General features: G+C 47.9%; 1 pseudogene; it reads right to left on the bottom strand.

Moving 5' to 3' along the window:
- Positions 1-18631: 18631 nt before the first annotated feature.
- LOC147122820 (large ribosomal subunit protein bL28m pseudogene) lies at positions 18632-19279 on the bottom strand (annotated as a pseudogene).
- Positions 19280-20825: the final 1546 nt, after the last annotated feature.

Here is a 20825-nt window from a genome sequence, read left to right as displayed (position 1 = left end):
AACTTCTTTGGAGGCAAACACTGAATACAAACCCCTGCCACTGTGAGTCTCACTAACCATCAGCTCATCATTATAAATTTCTGCCTCAAATTTGCACACAAACAGTGGTTCCATTAGCCTTTAGTTCTCCTTCCAACTAATATGATTGGTTCTGACAGTCAATGGGCCTTCTGACGAATCTAATTGATTCATATCGCTAGCATAGGCACAGTGGGCTGAATGGCCTCTTTCTGTGCTGCAAACTTCAATGGTTCTTTTCATTTCTAATTCCAGTGATAAAAGTTTTTTTTTTCTGACAAGTTGACACATGTGTTGAACAGCTGACTTTCAGCTTAAAGAGTCGGGAAGGTGCAATATCAAAAAGGTAGGTCTTACGGAGGTTTGTGTAGGTGGGGCAAGATGTAGTAAAGCAGAGGAGTTTGAGAAAAGGATTGTAGAGTGTGGGAAGTCATGGCTTAAAGCTTTGCCATGGGAAATGGAGCTGAGGGAGGGAATACCAGAGTTGGAACTATGGAGATGTGAGTGAGGAAAGAAGGCAAGAAGAGATTCCAAAACTGAGATGGGGCCACAGCGTGGAAACATTTGCAAAAGGGGAAGCATGGTTTTGAAATCTTCACAGAGCAGCATAATGTAATCACTATTTCAAGCATAAAATGTAAAGGTTAAAAATAAATACAAGAAATTCTGGAAATACACAGGAAGTAAACAATATAAAATAAAAACAGAAAGTGCTGGAAACACTCAGCAGGTCATGCAGCATCTGTGGAGAGAGAAACAGAGTTAATGTTTCAGGTCGACCTTTCGTCAGAACTAGAAAATGTTAGAGCTGTAACAAGTTTTCAGCAAGTACAGGGACAGGGGAAGGAGGGAGGGGAGGAAAGAACAAAAGGGAAGGTCTGTGATAGGGTGGATGGCAGGAGAGATTAAATGACAAAAGGGATGATAGTGCAAGGTGAAAGGGGATGGTAATGGGACAAGTAAAGAAAAAAAAGATGGGCATGGAGGAGGTGTAAATGGGGATGGCAGAATCACCAACAAAAGCTGTCATCTAAAAAAATGGTCTGAAAAAATGGTTATGGTCTGAAATTGTTTAACTCAGTGTTAATCTAGAAGGCTGTAAAGTGCCTAATCAAAAGATCAGGTGCTGTTCCTTGAGCTTACATTGAGCTTCATTGGAACAGCATAGGAGGCCGGGGACAGAGAGGTCAGAGTGAGAGTGGTCCGGAAAAGTAAATGATGTCTGTACCCAAAACATGAATCTGATCGGCCGTCTGTGCTCTCTATCTTTATTTCAGATTTCCAACAATTGCAGTTTCTTTAATCTATCTACCAAATAGAAAGATAATAGATGAAAGTGATGGAACAGATTGATAACCTTGCAAGAGAGATTCATCAGCATTTATCTGTCAGTAAGAGCTTTCTGCATCTGGCTATTTCCCCTCCAATTGATATACAGACAATTCCAGTGGTTTCCCATCAAGGCAGAGATTATATCGTGCTCCTGTGTGGGACAATGTGAGAGAGAATTGCTAAAACAGGAAGAGAGCTCTTCCTCCACATCAGAGAGTATTCAACTTTTATCTGCAGACTTCGAACTAAAAAATGTTTTTTCAGCTGGAGATCAATTTGATTCACGGCTTCAGTTCTAGAGAAAGAGTGCAGCAGTTAGATCAAAGGAGTGATTAATAGGAAGTGGACCTTCTTATTCCACAGGCATGAATATAAAATGTGACAGTATAGTGGTGCAGGATTTGTTTGTGGGTTCATATTTTAATGTTTCATTTGAGCATAACACGTTCAACTGTAGTTTCTTTGTAAATGGAGGAAATACACAGCAGGGTTGCGCCATGTTTAAAATCACACCACTAGTGTGGTGGCTCCAGGTATTAGTCAATAACAAATAGGAAGTCATGCGTAAAGTGAAGCATTTACAACATTAACAATCACCTTCGGAGGAAGAATCAAGTGCTAGGAATGTTATACAATAGCAAAATACTGTGGATGCTGGAAATCTGAAATAACAACAGAAAATGCTGGCAACACTCAGCAGGCCAGGCAGCATCCATGGAGAGAGAAACAGAGCCTTCTGGACTCAACATTGAGTTAAACAATTTCAGAATATAACCCCCCCATTTTTTCAGGCAGCAGCTGTTGATGATTCTGACATCCCCGTTTGCAACATTTTATCTCTCCTGTGTTCAATCCTAGCATAGACTATACCTTTAGTTCCTGCCTTCCCTCCCCCCCCCCCACTTTCCCTGCCTCTGCGCCTGCTTCAAACCTGTTACATCTCCAACTTTCACCAGTTCTGTCGAAGAGTCACAGACCTGAAACGTTAACTCTGTTTCTCTCTTCACGGATGTTGCCTGGCCTGCTGAGGGTTTCCAGCATTTTCTGTTGCTAGGAATGTTATCTTGGCTCAGTTGGTACCACTCTCACCTCTGAGTCAGTACAAGCCCTACTCAAGCAAATAACTAGGCTGACACGAGATTGCAGTACTGATGGAATGTTGCAATGTTGGAGATGCAACGCGTCAAGTGAGATGTAAAACTGAGGCCTATTGGCTTCTTTAGGTGAATAGAAAAGATTAATTGGAACTGCAGAAAGTGCCATGGTGAGTATTGTTCCCTCAAACAACACAACCAAAAAAGAAACAGATAACTGGTCATTCATCTTATTGCTGTTTTGGGGAACTATCTGTGTGCAAGATGGCTACTGCATTTGTCTACACTGTGCTTCACTCTCTCTGAATGAATGACTTTGACATAAATGAGCTGGAAGTCCTAGACAAGCTAAAAAGATTGAAAAGAAATAAATCACCAGAGAGAGATGGTATTTATTCCAAATTGTGAAGAGAGACTTGGGAGGAGATTTTGTAAGGTGCTGACAATCATTATGAGGGAGTTACTGGACACTGGGGAGGTATCAGTAGATTGAAAATGGATTAATCTGGTGCTCAAATTCAAAAGGAGAGACAGAACAGACATAGGTAACTACCAACGCATTAGTCTTACTTCAATCTCGTGCAAAATAATGGTGTTGATTATTAGGAGTACACTTGAGAATCATCTGTACAAATATGACCTAGGCCGGCAATTTCCCCATAAGAAACGGATGGGTTTGGAGAGTGGGGGCAGTTAAACAGTTAAAAATGGAATTCCTGACCTGATCCCCCCTCCAAACCACCCACTTCCAGTTTTACCGGAGGCAGAGCAGGGTGGGGGGTGGGGGGAGGGGGTGACTAACCCACTCTGAGGTGGCAGAATGTCAATTTAAATATTATAATGAGGCTGGAAGCCACTTTCTTAACCTCCATTTTGAATTTAACTGCATGTGGACGGGTTTCACACAATTCGTGAAATCCGGTAGTTAAAGCGAGGCGGGGACTGCTGCATCCAGGAGATAAGAGGCTTTATATCTACCTTCTGGATCCAGGGTCCCAACCGTACCCACCCCCCGTAATCGGAGACACCCTCACGAGGCCTGCCCAGGTGTCCGACCCCCACCACGAGGCCTCCCCCCACACCTCCACCGCTGATGCTGAAGCCAGCCACAATCCTCCGGTGGTTGGCCCTGATCCTCTCTCCACTCCGCCGATCCCCAGCCATTCCCTCCCGACCCTGTCGACCCCCTAGCATCCGGCCCCCAACCGATCCCCAGTCAACTACCCCCCACATTGACTCCCCAGCCTCCGGCCACCACCCTCCCTGATCCCCGGCTGACCCCCCGAGCCTCAATCCCTGATCCTCCCATGCCGATCCTCGACCTCCCCACCTCCCGATCCCACACTGAGCCCATGCCGATCCTCGACCTCCCCACCTCCTGATCCCAGACCAAGCCCATGCCGATCCTCAACCTCCCCAACTCCTGATCCCAGACCAAGCCCATGCCAATCCTCGACCTCCCCACTTCCTGATCCTAGACTGAGCCCATGCCGATCCCCGATTCCTCCTCCTGATCCTCGATCCTCCCATGCTGATCCCCGAACACCCCCGCGATCCCCGATCCTCCCATGCCAATTCCTGTCCGAGCCCCCCGCGATCTGTCCCCTGGAACGACCCCTCGCTCCTTCTCTGCAGCTGCAGGCCTACCCGCCCACAGCCAGCCAGCCTCTGAATCTGGCTGGCTGCGGGCAGGGATCCGAGGCCTCACATGCAAATCAGGCCCTGCTGTTAAAGTCAGCAGGGCCTGTGGGGAACCCGGCCTCCCGGGTTTTCCATCCGCCTCAGAGGCCCCCCACCGCCAACCCGCTCCCTGGAGAAAATTCCAGCCCTAGAAACAGCAGTCAGCATGGATTCCGAAAGTGAAGGCTCTGCCAGATCAAAGAGCTAAAAATTGAGTAGCGCCCCGCGCTAATTTCGCCGGGACACTACTTTTAAAAAGTAGCACCCTCATAGCCGAAATTCATCTGTAGCGCCCTTGGGGCGCTGTGAGGGAATATCGCGGCGCTACGTGCCACTGTATTGCAGGCCTTCCTCCCATTCCTAAAGGGGAGGGGCCTTGCAGAGTGGGACCGGGGCCCAGCTGGGCCTCTGGGGATCGGGAGTGCCGGCAAAAGAGCCCGAGCTCATAGAGCGCAGCCGGCACTCTGCGGGGGTGCGGGTAAGGAGGCCGGGGACGAGAGCGGAGGCAGGTGCTGGAAGGCGGCCAGCAACAAAAATGACCGCCCCGCACCTCACCTTTGAATAGCGCCTTCCCGGCTGCAGGTAGGGCCCCCTGACCCAGTCGGACATTGCGCCCGGTGGTAAGTCAGGGGGCGCTCCCGAAGATCACGGCCAGGGTGCGAGCGGGGCGCTGCGCATGGTGATGACGTCATTGCTGGTGGTGAGCCGCCACGGGGCGCTACCGGTTACCGCCACCGCTAACCACCTGCTGAATTTCGCGGGAGGCGTTGGCGGCGCTGCACCCGGGCACTAACGGGAGGCGCAAAGCAACTAAATTTTTCCACCAAAGTCTTTAAAAGGCCTAAAAACTCGGTTGCCTTGCGCCTCCAGTTAGCGCCCTAGTGGGAGGTTAGCGGCGGCAGTAACCGTTAACGCCCCACGGCGATGCACCGTCGCTGATGACGTCATCGCCATGCGAAGCATCCCGCTTGTACCTCAGCCGCGATCTTTGTTAGCGCCCCTGACTTACCGTCAAATGCAATGTCCAACAGGGTCAGTGGGGGCCTACCTGCGGCCGGGGCGGCGCTAATTAAAGATGAGGTGCTGGACGGCCATTTTTTGTTGCTGCCAACACCTGCCCCCGTTGCCGTCCCCGGCCTCGTCTGCAGCCCCCCCACGGCGTGGCGGCTGCACTCCAATCCCTGGTGGCCCAGCTGGGCCCCGGGTCTTGCTGTGCAAGGCCCCTCCCCTTTAAGGGGAGGAAGGCCTGCAGTACCGCGGTGTGATGTGCCGTGGCGCATGAAGCTGCAGCATGCAGCGCTGCGATATTCACTCGCAGTGCCCCAAGAGGGAGGCGGGGCGCTTCCAGTAGCACCCCGCTTCCCTCTTTAGGGCGCTACCGATAAATTTCGGCTGTGGGGGCGCGACTCAATTTTTCCCCCATTTGATTTTTTTTGACGAAATAGCAACCTAAGTAGGAAGCTCTAAGATATGATATACCTAGGGGAGAAATTGGGTACCTTTGCGCCTCCCGTTACCGCCTCCAGGGGTGATAACGGGATGTTAAGTACTTACTGCCCGGGCACGATGAGAATATCGCCTCCCACTAAATTCGCCAGGAGGTTTGCGGCAGCGGTATGACGTTGCGCCCCGATCTCCTTCGTCTTGAGATCATGACGTCATCACCGTGCGCATCGCCCCGGTTGCGCCCCAGACCGAACTTCGGTTCCGCCGCTGCAGCATCGCTGGGTGACAACACCGGCATCTGTAGGAGGTGTTCATTGGGAGGTCGGGCGCTTCAGGGGCGATACTTAAAGGTGAGGTGGCCGAGGTAGGGAAAAAAATAATCAAATGCTCGTTTTCTGTTTGTTTTCCTTCTTTCCTCAGTGCTCGATCAACTCGGCACTCTGCTGCAGTGCATCAGGCTGATCGGGCCCGATCGCGGCTGCTGTCAGGGACCAGGTAAGTTGCTTTCCATTGCAGAGCCTGCAGCGATGGCCCTTCCCTTTAAGGGAGGGAAGCAGCCTTCCAATGTGGCCCATTGTGCAGCGCTGCACACCTACCACCCTGCCTGCTGCTTGCTGCTCTCCAGGAAGGAAGTGGAATGCTTGATTCAGCGCTCCACTTCTTTCATGGAGCGCAAAACCAAATTTTTAAAAAGTTGAGCAACATTAGCGCCTAGCGACAGAAGGCTATTTCAGCTGAAAGCTCCGGGGTTACAAGGTAATTCTTGGGAATTGATAAGAAACTGGCTGATGGGTATAAAACAATGGGGGAAGAATTCGTTAGCGACTAATTCAAGCGCTCCACTTCCTTCTTGGAGCGCTAACCCCGAATATCGGGGCAGTGCATTCTGCAGCGCTACGCACTGGGCCACGTACCACATGGAAGGGCTCCTCCCCTCATTAAAGGGGTGGGCCCAAGTCCACTGGACCACCTGGGAGTGGGGTGCCATGCCAGCAGCCCGGCACTCAAGAGGAGTGCCGGGCTGTCAGATCACAGCAAAGACGCAACGGGCCACGACAAGTAAGTTAGCCGATGTTTTTTATCCCCGCCCGCCACCTACACTTTATGATGTGGAGATGCTGGTGTTGGACTGGGGTGGACAAATGTAGGAAGTCACACAACACCAGTTTATAGTCCAACAGCTTTATTTGAAATCACAAGCTTTCGGAGCGCTGCTCCTTCATCAGGTGAAGGAGCAGCGCTCCGAAAGCTTGTGATTTCAAATAAAGCTGTTGGACTATAACCTGGTGTTGTGTGACTTCCTACACCTACACTTTAGTTAGCGCCCCGCAAGCCTCCTGCCGCTCCGTTTCCGTCCCCTGAATCGGTTGCTGTCATCGCCCAGTGTAGATTCAGGGGGCGCGGGCCAATTTTGCAGGCGGGTGAAAATGGGCGCTGCACACGGTGATGACGTCGTCATCGCCTGCGCAGCGGAATGGGGCACTACTGGTTGCCGCCGCCGCTAAACTCCCGCTGAATTTAGCGGGAGTTGTTGCAGTGCCGCGCCCAGGGGTGCTAACGAGAGGTGCGAATACACTGAATTTCTAGCCCTGGGTACTTAGAGGAGTTATGTCTGAGTGCAGGGAAGTGCTGAGTGGGATGTCCTAGTGCATGGTGTTGGGGCCACTACTCTTTCTAAATAACATCAATGACTTGGATTCAGATACTCAGTGCAAATTGATCAAATTTGCAAATTATATCAAAATGGAAGGGTCATGGAATCAAAGAAGGCAGCTAAGGAATTACAGAAATATGTTATTGAGCAGAACAATGGCAGATGAAATTTAATCAGAGAAATGTGAAACACTGCACATAGGAAGGAAAAATGGGCAACACATATGCTCTGTGAATGGTGTTGAAATAGCTAAGGTTGAACTTAAAACAGGCCTAGGAAGCATACCTTGACACTCAAGTACTCGGATTTTGCAGGACCGATGACGAGAATGGCCCCACCAGTTCCATTTCCACATGCGCGAAAACCCGGAACTTGCGGCCTGTCAAGTTTGGCCTTGACAGATCGTCCGTCTGTGCCCCAAAAACACTCTCGCTGGTGCAGAGTTGGGCTATTTGCCCAACAACTGTCCAGCAAATGCCCATGAAACCATTACGCCTAGTAAAAGTAGGACTGCTTTTACCAGCGTAAGGGTTAAAATAAATGTTAAATTAAAAATTTTAAACTGATTAAAACATACAAAAACATTTAAAATTAGTTCATGTAAATTTTGGCCTGGATCAAAATGTTTAAAATTAATTTTCAAAAAATGTAATTTTTATTTTAAATTATTAAAGGGACTTTTAATTCATTTCAAACATGGGAATATTTATTTTTTATTAGAATTGTGTAATTTATTTATTTATTTATTTGGGGATTTCTCATATGCTAATGAAACTCCATTCATAAATGGAATCCCCATAAGTTTATGAGGAATCCTCCTTTCTGATTGGTTGACCAGGCCCATGTAATCCCAGGGACGCTTCTCAACTGCCTGCGTCCCTGGAATCCGTGGGCCTTTACGCAGGTGTACGCCTGCAGGCCCAGGACCTGAAGACTCCGAAGTCCAGGAGCCAGCAGGTAGGTTCGGATTTATTTTCGGGTCGGAGGCACCTCCGGAGGTACGTCTCCGACCGCAAATTGTGGCCCAAGATATCCAACTAATGCGGAGCAGCAATGAACAAAACCAATAGAATATTGAACTATGTAGCCAGAACAGTAGGATACAAATCAGAGGAAGACATAATAAAACTGCATAGTGCTCTGGTCAGACAATACCTTGAGTACTGTGTTGACTTCTGGTTAGCAAGACACAAGGGAGATATTCAGGAAAGGAAGGCTGTGCAGAGAAGCGCCCATGAGACCTATCAAAGGTCTGAGTTATGAGGAAAGCCTGGAGAATCTCTGAGTTTTCAGCATTAAAATGAGACATATTTTATAGAGGTGTATAAGATAGTAAATGGTATGGTAAAGATAAATCTGTAAAATTTATTTAAACTTAATTGCAAGAGTAGAACAAATGGGCACAGCTCCAAACTCATAAAAGTTTAATTAATACATGGAATGTACTCCTGCATAGAGTAGTGGAGGTGAATACTCGGGAATGATTAAGAAAGAATTGGATGCCCCATTAGGGGAAGTGCAGTCTTGCTGGATGGATGAACTCGGATGAGGTGAATGGTTTTCCTCATCTGTAATTATCTTCTGGTCTTGTGAAGAGCTTTAGGAAGTACTAAGGCTAGGCAGTATATAAATGCAAGGTCTTTCTTTGTAAAAGAATCACTGTGGTTAAATTCCCCTATTACTAGTTTTGGGTCAACCTTAAATATACAGTGCCGCTAGTCACTTCTACAAAGATTAGGGGCGACGAGCGGCCCCATAACCGAGAGAATATTTAAGGTGCAAGTGCCATACATTCAGGAGTGTAACCGTACTGCTCAATATCTAATCATACAATAGCTTAACCCAGTAATGTAACAATAGGGACGCCATGTAATCTGTTTCTTTCTGTATGAGTGCTTTTCCGTTCTTTCTGAAAGTGGACTGAGACACTGAGGCCTAGAAATTCGGTTGTGGGTTCGCCAGGGCTTTAGCGCCGGAAATTTAGTGCCGGCGCTAAGTCCCCCTGCGCGCGCCAAAAATTCAGTAGCGCCGCGCCCAAACGGCTGCCGGCGCTACTAGAGGGTGTCAGCGCCTCGAAATGGGCGCTGAGTGCCGCATTGTGGCGCAATTCCGGCACTGCGGCACCCGATGCGGTGCGGCAGGCTGGGGAAGTGCAGGCCTCCTCCTTCAGTTAAGGAGGAGCTGCCTGCACCCGCCCGCTGGCCGTTCAAATGTTCAGAAAAATGAGCCCGGCACCTCGGACAAGTGCCGGGCTTGCAGGCCAGATGCATCTGTTCCGCGGGGGGGGTGGAGGAGTCCGGGGAGGGAGGTGCGGGCAGGCGGCCGGCGGGAAAGCGGCCGGCCGCCGCGCGACCTTAATGCGCCGGCGCTAACTCCTGCAAGACTCGGTTGCCAAAGTCTTAGTTGCGGCTGCCATGGGCGAGGCGGCCGCAACTCAATTTCGGCGCTGGGGCCCGTCACCACGGCAACCGGGACGCTGCGCACACCGATGACGTCATCGGTGCCGGCGCAGCGCAACCGGTGTAACGCCGACGGAAGGGCCCCACTGAATTTGCCAACTGGCCATAACTCCGGCGTTAGGCCCTCCAGCGCCCCAAATGGGGCGCTAAGCCTACTGAATTTCTAGGCCTTAGTGATAATACCAGATACAAGTCGTTAAGCTGCTTTATTTCACAGACAGCAAGTGAACGTTGACGTAAGAAAACTACTAGGCACTTGGTCTAAGTGTTAAACAAGGCTTTAATCAACTGTTTTTCAACATGGAGATCTAGTTGTGTCCTTCACTAGTTCCTGTTAAAGAATGTCCTGAGCAAGCTGGGCCCATGCCCGAGTATTTATACTCTCCCTGGACAGCGACACCAGCAGGCCACCCAGTATCATTTCATAAGTCATTTCCACATGAATGACAAGATTCATGTCATTCTTCCCACCTGAAAGATTGGAAGTCCGACGGCTTCCTTCTACCGAATTAATCGGACTAAGAATAGACGCAGTCATTTGGATCTCCATTGGAGGCCGGAAGGCACATCTCCTTGGACTGTGTTTTGGTCCCTGGGTCGCTTGGTTCGTACTGGCGGGCTGGCAGAGTCCGTGTCGCCTTGATCGACCTGAGGGGGACTGGGGAGATCGTGGCTCTGGGTGCGGGCCCCCACAGGCGCAGAGCTGGCTTCACCCTGCTCAGTAGTCGGTGATTGACTGATGTCCTGGCTTCAGGTGGCCGTCCCGCGGGGAGCGCTCTGTTCCCCGGGTTGATCCGATGGAATAGCTGGCAGATCCCTTGACATCCCGGGTATGACATCATCCTCAGAGGAGCGCAGGGTATCAGCGTCATTAATACGGATCCCACTATCGATTGGGTCCGTGGGACTAGATGGGCAGGGGGCCAGATCCCGAAGTGACACTGTGGATTCCCGGCCATCAGGGTACCGCACGTGTGCACACGTGGGATTGACACCTGTCAGTTCCACTTCGTCGACGAGGGGCTCACTCTTAAAGGATCGGACGAATCTTCGGAGCAGCACAGGGCCAGGAGCTGCCAACCATGATGGTAGGGACGTCCCATGAGTGGAGCGATGCTGGAACCTGAAGAATCGTTCGTGAGGAGTAGCGTTGGTGGATGTAGAAAGAAGAGACCTGATGGAATGCAACGTGTCAGGGAGCATAGTTTCCCACTGCTGGTCTGATAGGTTGTGTGACCTCAGTGCAAGACGAACAGCATTCCAAATGATGGTGTTGTATCTCTCAACCTGTCCGTTTCCAATAGGATGATATGGTGTAGTTTTACTTGTGGCGATTCCCCGTTGGGAAAGATAACTTTGAGTTCGCTTAACATGAAGGAGGGACCCCGATCAGAGTGGCTGAAATTGGCCATACCGCAAAGGGAAAAGACCTGAGCGAGGCATTTGATCACTGTGGAAGTAAGCATATTGTGACTGGGGAAAGCAAAGGGAAAGCGTGAATATTTGTCCACCATAGTAAGCAAGTAGGTGTTTGACGTTGAGGAAGGCAATGGCCCTTTAAAGTCAATGCTGAGTCGCTGCATCAGCTGTGTAGCGTGCATGAGCGAGCCAACCGACGGACGGTAGAATTGCGGTTTTAATTCTGCACTAATTCTACAAGTGGAGCATGTTCTTTTCACATCTTCCGTAGAAAATGGGAGTTTTTTAGATCACACAAAGTGTAACATACGGGTAACGCCAGGATGGCACAAGTCAGTATGAAGATCCGTAAGAGTCGAAGTTGACATGGAAGAGCAGAGTGCACGTGTGAGGTTATCTGGGGCCACATTTTCTTTGCCGGGTCGATAATGTATGGTGTAGCCAAAGGCGGCCAATTCCATCCTCCAGAGCTATATTTTGTTATTCTTGACCTTAGTGCATTTCCGGTTATCCAGCATAAAGGCCACAGAGCGCTGATCAGTTATGAGCATGGAATGGCGACGAGCGAGAAAATGACTCCATTTACATACTGCTTCGATGATATCCGTAGCCTCCTTCTCGACAGGAGGATAATGGAGCTCGCTACCCTGCAAAGTTCTGGACAGAAATGCAATGGGTCGACCGCCTTGATTCAAGGTAGCCGAGATCGCCACCTCCGATGCATCGCACTCGACCACGAAAGGGAGATTTTCATCGATGGAATGAAGCATGGCACTTTCCAGTTGTTGCTTGAGGAGGTCAAAAGCTGAAATAGCCATCGCGTCCAACGGAAATGACTTCACGTGAAGCAGGGGCTGGATCTTGTCGGAAAAGTGGGGGTATCCACTTCACATAATAGGTAAACATGCCAAGGGCCCGACGAAGAGAGACGAGATTCGTAGGAGGAGGGAGCTCCTGAAGCGGATGAAGTCGCTCCGGATCCGGTTTGATGACACCATTGCCCACCCAGTAGCCAAGGATGTTGACTGATGGTACGGATTTCACAGATTTGGACTCATTTAAGGTTAAGTTGCGACGACGGAGAACGCCAAGAAATTTCTGGAGGTTGGCATCATGCTCCTTCTGGTCATGACCAGCAATGGTGATATTATCCAGATATGGAAAAGTGTCTGTTAAGTTTTCCTGTTTGACTAGGCTGTCCATTGCCTGTTGAAAGATGGCCACCCCATTGGTGACCCCAAATGGAAGGCGACAAAACTAGTAAAGCCGACCATTGGCCTCAAAGGCCGTATACTTCTTGTCAGAGTCCTTTAACGGTACTTGATGGTATGCGCTCTTTAAGTCAAAAGTTGAAAATACTCTGTAGTTGGCCAGGTTATTGACCATGTCATTGATGCGTGGTAGTGGGTAGACATCCAAGTCAGTATATTGGTTAATAGTTTGCGAGTAATCGATGCAAAGATGTTTCTTGTGTTGCTTCAGAGGATTTTTAACAATGACGACTTGAGCCCGCCAGGAAGATGAACATGGTTCAATGATGCCGTCAACTAGAAGGCAAGAGATTTCTGCCTCGATAAAGGATAGATCATCTTGGCTGAAACGTCATAATTTAGTGACTATGGGCTTATATTGGGGGGAAAGATTGGCAAACAAGGAGGGCTCGTCGAGCGAAGCCGCCGAAAGCGCACAAAACAGTACTTTGGAAATAGTAAGCTCTGGCTTTGGCCCTCCAAACTTGAAAGTGAGTCTTTTGTGTTGTTTCTGGAAATCCTGTCCCAGGAGCACATCACTGCATAAGTTTTTGAGCACCCCGAGCCATGTGGAAAAATAAGTATGGCCATTGAGAATAAGGTCAACAAGACAAAAGCTGGAAGAGTTGGTGGTCAGTAACGTCAGAGCCATTACAATGTCCCTGTCTGAGGAGTAAATACGCAGTTTTAACTTACTGACAGCCCGCTCACTGATGAAGCTGTCAGAGCTACATGAGTTGATTAGTGCACTCAAAATGTGTCCATTTACCGAAACCCTCGTGGCTGCATGGGACAGGCTTTGGGGAAAAACAGCTGTAACACTAGTAGTGGCACTTGGGGGAGCAGCAGTTTTATAGAGAGCAGCTGTAACACTAATGTTGGCTCTTGGGGGAGGAGCAGTTTTATAGATAGCAGCTGCAACACTAGTAGAGGCTCTTGACCGGCATACTTTAGAAAAGTGACCTTTCTTACTGCAATGATTGCAGGTTGCATTACGAGCAGGACAACATTTCCTATAATGGAGTGCACCTCCACAGAAGAAACACTTCTTTTTAGATTGCCAAGATGCCGCTAGGGTAGGGTCATCATCAGCGAGGGCTTCCGCCTGAGGCTTACCGGGGAGTCAATAAATGTGGTAGCAGCAGTCCGTGCATATGGTAAAAAATAGGCATCTGAATTTTTTTGAGTTAAGTCCAGAGAATATGCCTGGTTATAGGCAGCTTGTAACCCGAGGGTTTTATTCTCCAACAGACACTGGCATATGAGGGGAGAAGCAATTCCGTTAATAAAAGAGTCACGAATTAATTCCTCCCAGTACTGCTCAGCTGAGGCAGCTTTAAGGTTACAATCTTTGCTGAGCCTGCGAAGCTCTTGAAGGAATTCATCAGGTGATGCCCCGGGTTGTTGTCGAGTTGTGGCCAGTAGGTGCCGAGCAAAAATGCCATTTGGGGCCTTAACATATAGTTGCTGTAGTGTTTGGATAGCGGAGTCATAGTCTACACAATCTTCGATAAAGTCAAGCACATGAGGGGATACATAATTGGCAAGCATTCGTAACTTATTAGGAACATTCTCACCACACTCCTCGAGGAAGTTGCTGAAGGTACGATACCAGTGTTTCCATACCTTAACAGCTGTAAGTGAATTCGGGTCCAGGTCGAGACGGGCGGGTCTGAGTAGTTTCTCCATGATGGATTGATTACTACGTCCGAGTTCCCTTCTACAGTTTGAATCATAGCTGTCTGTTCCCAAATCACTCAGAGCGTGGAGCGGGTTGCAGTTGATTAAATTGACGTAAGAAAACTACTAGGCACTTGGTCTAAGTATTAAACAAGGCATTAATCAACTGTTTTTCAACATGGAGATCTAGTTGTGTCCTTCACTAGTTCCTGTTAAAGAATGTCCTGAGCAAGCTGGGCCCATGCCCGAGTATTTATACTCTCCCTGGACAGCGCCATCAGCAGGCCACCCAGTATCATTTCATAAGTCATTTTCACATGAATGGCAAGATTCATGTCAAACGTTTAGAGTAACAGTCAAACCACTTACTTAACTCAATCTCACTTGTCTCCTCCTAAAATAGGGAAAAATGATAAACTGAGCGCTCTGCCCCTTTTGACGCCTCACTTACTTGTTTTTGGCATTCCCTATTTTTCAAAACTAGTTCTAACTGCAAACACTCACCTCCCTAATATATCGCTTCCAGCTCCAGGCACTAGGGTTACACGTCACAGATTCTTGTTTAGAGCTGATTTCCCTTGTGTGCCTTTGTCCTTTCTCTCTGTGTTCCCAGCCAGGGGTGGGGCTGTGACGCTGACATCATCCCCATTCGCGATTTGTCTGTCAAGAAAACTGGTTGCCTCCAATGTTCCCTCTAATTTTTTGGGGTACTGAGCAGGCCACAAATTCCTTTGAGAGTGACCTTTTTGTCAATGGGCAAGTTTTACTACAACAACAACTTTTACAACACTAGCAACAGCAACCGCTTAAAAGCATATATACTGTAATGCCATATTGCCACCCCACCATCTTAAAGCATGAGACAATCAGCCAAACTCTTAAAAATCGTGAAATCAGTTGCTCTTTTTTGTTTTATAAACCTCATCAGTGGCTTTATTTAATCTCTAACATGTCACAGCTCTTAGAAAAACTATAGTACACGTGTCTCGTGTTAGAATTTACTCTGTCGGGTGTCTCATCAAAGTTAATTATAACATCTCGGGGTCATTATCCAATTAGGATATGCTAATATTGGAGATTAGTCGGGACAATGGTGGAGTAGGAAGAAGCAGATGAGTCGGCAACATCCCATGTGAGGTGTTAATAGCAGATTGGCCAGAACAACAGAAGCTAACACATGGCAACTATTACCAAGGTCACATTAACTTTCTGGGATTGTGCAGGTCATCTCCTGTTCCTTTGTAAATTCAGACAGGAAACATCAGGTTAAATTGACTAGTAGTTAAACCATCAAGATGGCCATTATTTCAAGGTCTGGAGCTTTGGTGAGAATGAACCTGTAGGGGGTGGTGGGTTTGTCAGCCTTTTAACTTGACCTTGATGGTTCAAATCGTCCCACTCCCTGGTTCTGGGGCTTGGGATTATTTAGGGGATGTGATAGATGTAGGAAGATAACTGTTTGGTGCAAGAACAAATATTTTATTTAGAAATCGCACACCACACGAATTAACTCAAGAAAACGTATACGCAACGGGTACAGAGGTTATGCAGTGAGAGAAAAAAACCAAAACAAGATAAAACCACCTCCCACCACTACACTAACTAAGTTAGGCAATGAAATTACAGGGACTATGCTCACCAAAATATTTCTCCACAGTTTAGACCAGTTGCATGCTGCTTTCTCTCTCCTCAATCTTCTGGACTCCTTGGCTGGTTGCGGTGTCTTCGGTATTAGCACTGGTCGACGTTTTGATGGTAAACAAGATTTTCCTAGAGTCAGCGCTGGATGATGGTTGATCTTTCAGTGACTCCGAGGCTTCTTGTTAGGTTTTCTTGTTGCGTTGCTGTAACCTCGTGTGGCAAGTTAGATGTTTCAAAGCCAGAGTCAAAGAGCCCAGAGTCCAAGTGCTTTTCCAGCGTGTTCTCGGGTACGTTTCTTCTGCTCCGGTGTGCTACTGCTGCTGCCCACCGGCACTCGCTCTCTTCAGCCTGTCTGTTGAGGTCTCTTTAGCTCCTAGCAAGCCCCCAGTTATACCTGAGAGGCTGCTTAAACTTTTGCGCCAAAACTCGGGTGCGCAATTGATTTTAGATGACTCCCTTTTTTGCGATTTTGGCAGGCTGATCAACTCTGATGTGATCCCTTTGTGAGAATTTTGGTGGGCTGACTGAGCATTAGCATGATACAAGATTCCCAAAGGTGTTGATGGGGTTTTTGAATGGTGCTGTTAGAATGTAATCAGGTCTTGATACTGTCCATTGTGTGTTTTGCTGATGCCAGGGTTTTTCTATATAGCCGTTTTAAGAATTATTAAAATATGTATGTATCTGGGTCCCTGGTAAGTGGGCTTTTGTTAGATGGCTAATGTCTCCCTGGGGGCCAGGTGGGTTAGCAGCCCTATAAGGATCCCATTTCCCTGTGCAGACCCAGCATACAATTTAAAATGTCCAAACTCAATCCAATAGGCCCTAGTTTAGTCCAAAGGCACCTAATAGTGAGATATTTCTGTCCACATTTCTCCTCCAAAAGGTCCAACACAGTCCCTTTTTAAATTCCAGACACATGTCCATTGAGTAGGGGGTCCCGGAATTTTGTGAATCCTACAAACCTCGCTTCAATATGCATTCTGGGCATCGTGTAATATGGCTCACTGTAAAGTCCAGCACCAACAGAAGCCAAGCAAATCAAATCAAATCAAATCAAATCAACTTTTATTGTCATTGTTAGTGCACAAGTGCAGTACAATGAAATGTAGGCTTGCGGCTCCCGAGAGTGTACATTTAGATTAAGACATTTAAACATTCAACATACATTTGGCTTGTAATACATTAACATAAACATAACCATAATAAAGTGCATTGGCAGATGTGCAGGCTTTAGAGTTTATTTGTGGAGTTCAGTAGGATGACAGCCCTGGGAAAGAAGCTGTTCCTAAATCTGGTCGTACGGGTGCGAATGCATCTGTAGCGTCTCCCAGATGGCAGGAGGGCGAACAGACTGTGGCTGGGGTGGGTAGGGTCTTTGATGATGGACCGTGACCTCCGTAAACAGCGTTTCTGGTATATGTGCTCTATGGTCGGTAGCCGGGTGCCGGTAATGCGTTGGGCAGTTTTGACTACCCGCTGCAGGGCTTTCCGGTCATAGTAGCTACAGCTGCCATACCATACTGTGATACAGTTTGTCAGGCTTGATCACCTTGGGTCTACCTCTCTCTTCTCCTTTAAGAACCTCCTGAAAACCCATCTCTTTGACTGAGCCTTTGATCACCCAATCCTAATATCCCTTCTTTGACTTTGTGTACATTTGCACCTGATTACACCTCTGTGAAGCGCCTTTGAGTGTTTTTCCACGTTAATGGTGCTATAAAAAATGCATGTTATTCTGAATAAACAGTAAATCTGAACAGTTATATTGTAAATAGCCCTTACCCCACTGAATAAACTGTATCTGCAAGCTTCACCCCTCACTCACTCACGCACACACACAAACACAGATATACACTCACTCACACAGACACACACACCATACAGACACACAGACACCTATACACTTACTCACAGACTCACGCCACACAACGCAGAAACTCCACACACTCCACACACTCACAGACACACATACACACACTGTTCACTCCTTGCCCTCTTGAGCTCTTGTGAACATATTGCCACTTTTATAAGGTCCAATAGATAGGAAGAAAGGACTGGGCAGAGGAGTGTACGAGAGAGTAACTTCCATTCCCAAGTACCCCCTTTAAACTTCGCCTCCCTCTTAAGTTTGGGCCAAAGTCTCTCACATAGGGCAGTCGTTTCTCATACTGAAAAGCAAATCCCCACATCGCACTGCCTGGAAAGACCATAATGTTCATCGACTCTCGGCAGGTACAATAAACGCTCGTCCCACTCGCAACATCTGCTGCCAACTCCCATCTGAGCTGAGCTGAGGCCAAATAATCCCAGTATGAAGGGGCTGCTATAGAAATCATGCTGTGGTTGGTATAACAGATCAAGCGGCAGGGGGTACACATGACTCTGAGCCTGGCAGTCCAGTGCGCTGAGGTACACAGTGGACAACGGGCAGTCAACGAAAGCCACTTTTAACTAGTGCCTCGCTCGCCAGGCGCAGATCTGAAATCCTCTTTTACTGGGAAATACCGTTCAACACAAACACTTCTTTTTAATACAATAATTTTGAACCAAACTCTAACAGTACAGCCAAACCCAGAACATGGCCCATGGGGAGACATCTCCCGATGGCCAGGAGCAGGGGAAGGAAGGAACAAGGAGAGAGGGCGAGAAAAAGGAAAGATCGAGGTGGGGCGAGAGAAAGGAAGGATCGAGGTGAGACGGAGAAAGCAAGGAGCAAAGTGAGAGGGAGAGGGAGAAAGAAAGTAAAAAGGAGAGAGATAGAGAAGAAGGAAGGATGAGAGGAGAAAAGAAGGAACGATGACAGGAGAAAATGAAGGAACGGGAAGGGAGAGGAAGGAAGGGATGAGGAGAGAGGGAGAAAATGAAGGAACAAAGAGGGAGAAAGGGAACGAGAGGAAGAAAATTAAGGAATGATATAACCTGTTGCTCTGTAGATCTTAAGGAGCCCTTGCTTGGTTATGATTTCTTGTCTACGATCACTGGCTCCGACAGTCTCTGCGTGCTCAGTTGCTGGGCTAGCTCCTCGGCGTAAACTTTAAACAGCAGCACTGGATCCCTCTTCTCCAACAGCCTCTGTTTCTCCAGAACTTCCTTAAGGCTCAGCCTGACCCACTCCGCCTCATCTTCGGGAATCATGAATGCCTTATATTTGTTATAGATGAGCTCCCGTTTCTCTGCATCATCGGGGTAAAGCTCAGTGTCCTTGCGAGCGAGCCTCAGCAGCATTGCACATTTCAGATCCATCCCCAGCCTTGAATTCAGGTCGACCTTTGGAGTCTTGTCATTGTTGGCATATCTGAACCCTTGTACATGGCCCTCTCCTCCCTACAACCCATGCTGCGACTCTGGGGGGGTGGGGTGGGGGTGGGGGGGTTCGGTGGGGGGGGTGGGAAAGTAGATAGGAATCCGTATATCTTGCATGTGTTCTGGTTACCTGGTCTGTGGGTTCCATTTGTATTTAACCCCTTGGAGTTTAAAATGAACGGGCATGGGTTCCTGGGTCCCATTGAGGGAGCAGAGATAATGGGCCAGTAAGCCTCCTTGGATCCCCTGCTTCAGCCACAGGGCCTCCCAGATCCTAGGCGGGTACTTGTGGAGAGGCATGCTTGCAGGCGCGGGATGGGGCATTCGCACCACCTGTACAACTTAATGAATCTCCTCAGACAGCCAGCAAAACAAAAACCACATAACCGCCTCCCCGGCCTCCTCCCTCCGAGTCAGTAATTTCCTACGGAAAGGATTCTCTAGGTTTTGTGTTGCCACCAGAAAGAACGCCTCTTGCAACAGCTTGTGTTGTTCCAAAGTGTGGTTGCTGCTCAGTCCCTGGAAACGGACTACACACATCTCCACAGAAAAAGTACCGACAGAACCCCGTGACAACACTCGCCGGGTTCCAGGGCTCTGCATCTCAGCAAACGCTGTTCTAGTTCGGATCGGCTCTGTGAGGTCACAAACGACTCTATGTGAGGATTCCCAGGCCATTGCGTATTGGGCCCCTCCCGCTGCTCCAGCTCACTATTCACGGCCTCTGAATTTGAGTGCGCGGGACCTTACGGATCATTGCACGGCTGCACACCCGCGCACCTTAGAGGGAACATTGGTTACCTCGCTTCTCTCCTTGTGGCGTGGGCTTAAAGCTATTCTCAAAATGAATGTGGGCCATCCTGGCTCATGGGCATGAGAGGAGACAATTTACCCTCATTGTAAAATTATAACATTCCACAAACTGGCCTATCTGGCTCTAATACATAATGGCCCAGAAATTTGGGTCGGAGGCTTCCCACGGGTGCAAGCCCCCGACCTGCACTTACCTTGCGCGCCGGCAGTTTGTATTGATTTGTATGTGGGTTCAATGACGACACATTCATGAAAGAGAATTACTTTTTATCTAAAGTATGTTCAACTCAGTTAACAGCATTACAGGAGACACCATCTTAGAGATCCATCTAAAACGAAACCCAAAACTAAACTGCTTGTCTCTCACATGCCCTCTGCTGGTCAGGCATAAATAATCAATCAGGCAAATATGCTGGTAAGGCATAAGTAATCAAACAGGCAAATACCATCACTATTTGCTGATATCATTACATCTCCCTTTCTTAAAACAAACGTATTTTACTTTTATCTAACAACATGTTTTCTTTGTATTACTCTGCATTTTAACTGTAACACTTAATGAACTTACATTATCATTATCATGATCAAGGTTTTTTAACCTTGTTTTGTGTGTTCACATGAAATATGAAAATACACTAGAACTTGAAGAGAGAATAAGATAACATTACTTCCTTCTATAACAAGAGTACTTAAACTTGCTCAATAAGTCTCTCAGGAGGCTTCACGTGTCTTGAGGATTTTCTGATTGATTGTCCTTGAATCTGAGTTGTTGCCTAAGATGATGGTTTCTCAGCTGTGTGATCAGGTTGTTCAACAGTATCAGTCTTTTGACCTGCTGTGTGATCAGGTTGTTCAACAGTATCAGTCTTTTGACTTGCTGTGGCTGGTCTCATGAGAAGATCCCGACGATTTCTTCTCAGAACAGCTCCCTCATCTGTCTGAATGGTGTATGATCTTGGTTGAACTTCACTCAGGACAGTTCCCTTCTGAGTCCATATGTTTGTTTTGTCTTTGAACCTTACTTGGTCACCAG

This window comes from Somniosus microcephalus, chromosome 2, assembly GCF_052327205.1.
Source record: "Somniosus microcephalus isolate GS21.2 chromosome 2, FLI_Smic_1.0, whole genome shotgun sequence".
Taxonomy (NCBI): domain Eukaryota; kingdom Metazoa; phylum Chordata; class Chondrichthyes; order Squaliformes; family Somniosidae; genus Somniosus; species Somniosus microcephalus.
Note: the sequence above shows the minus strand (reverse complement) of the source record. Positions and strands in the feature narration are given on the sequence as shown.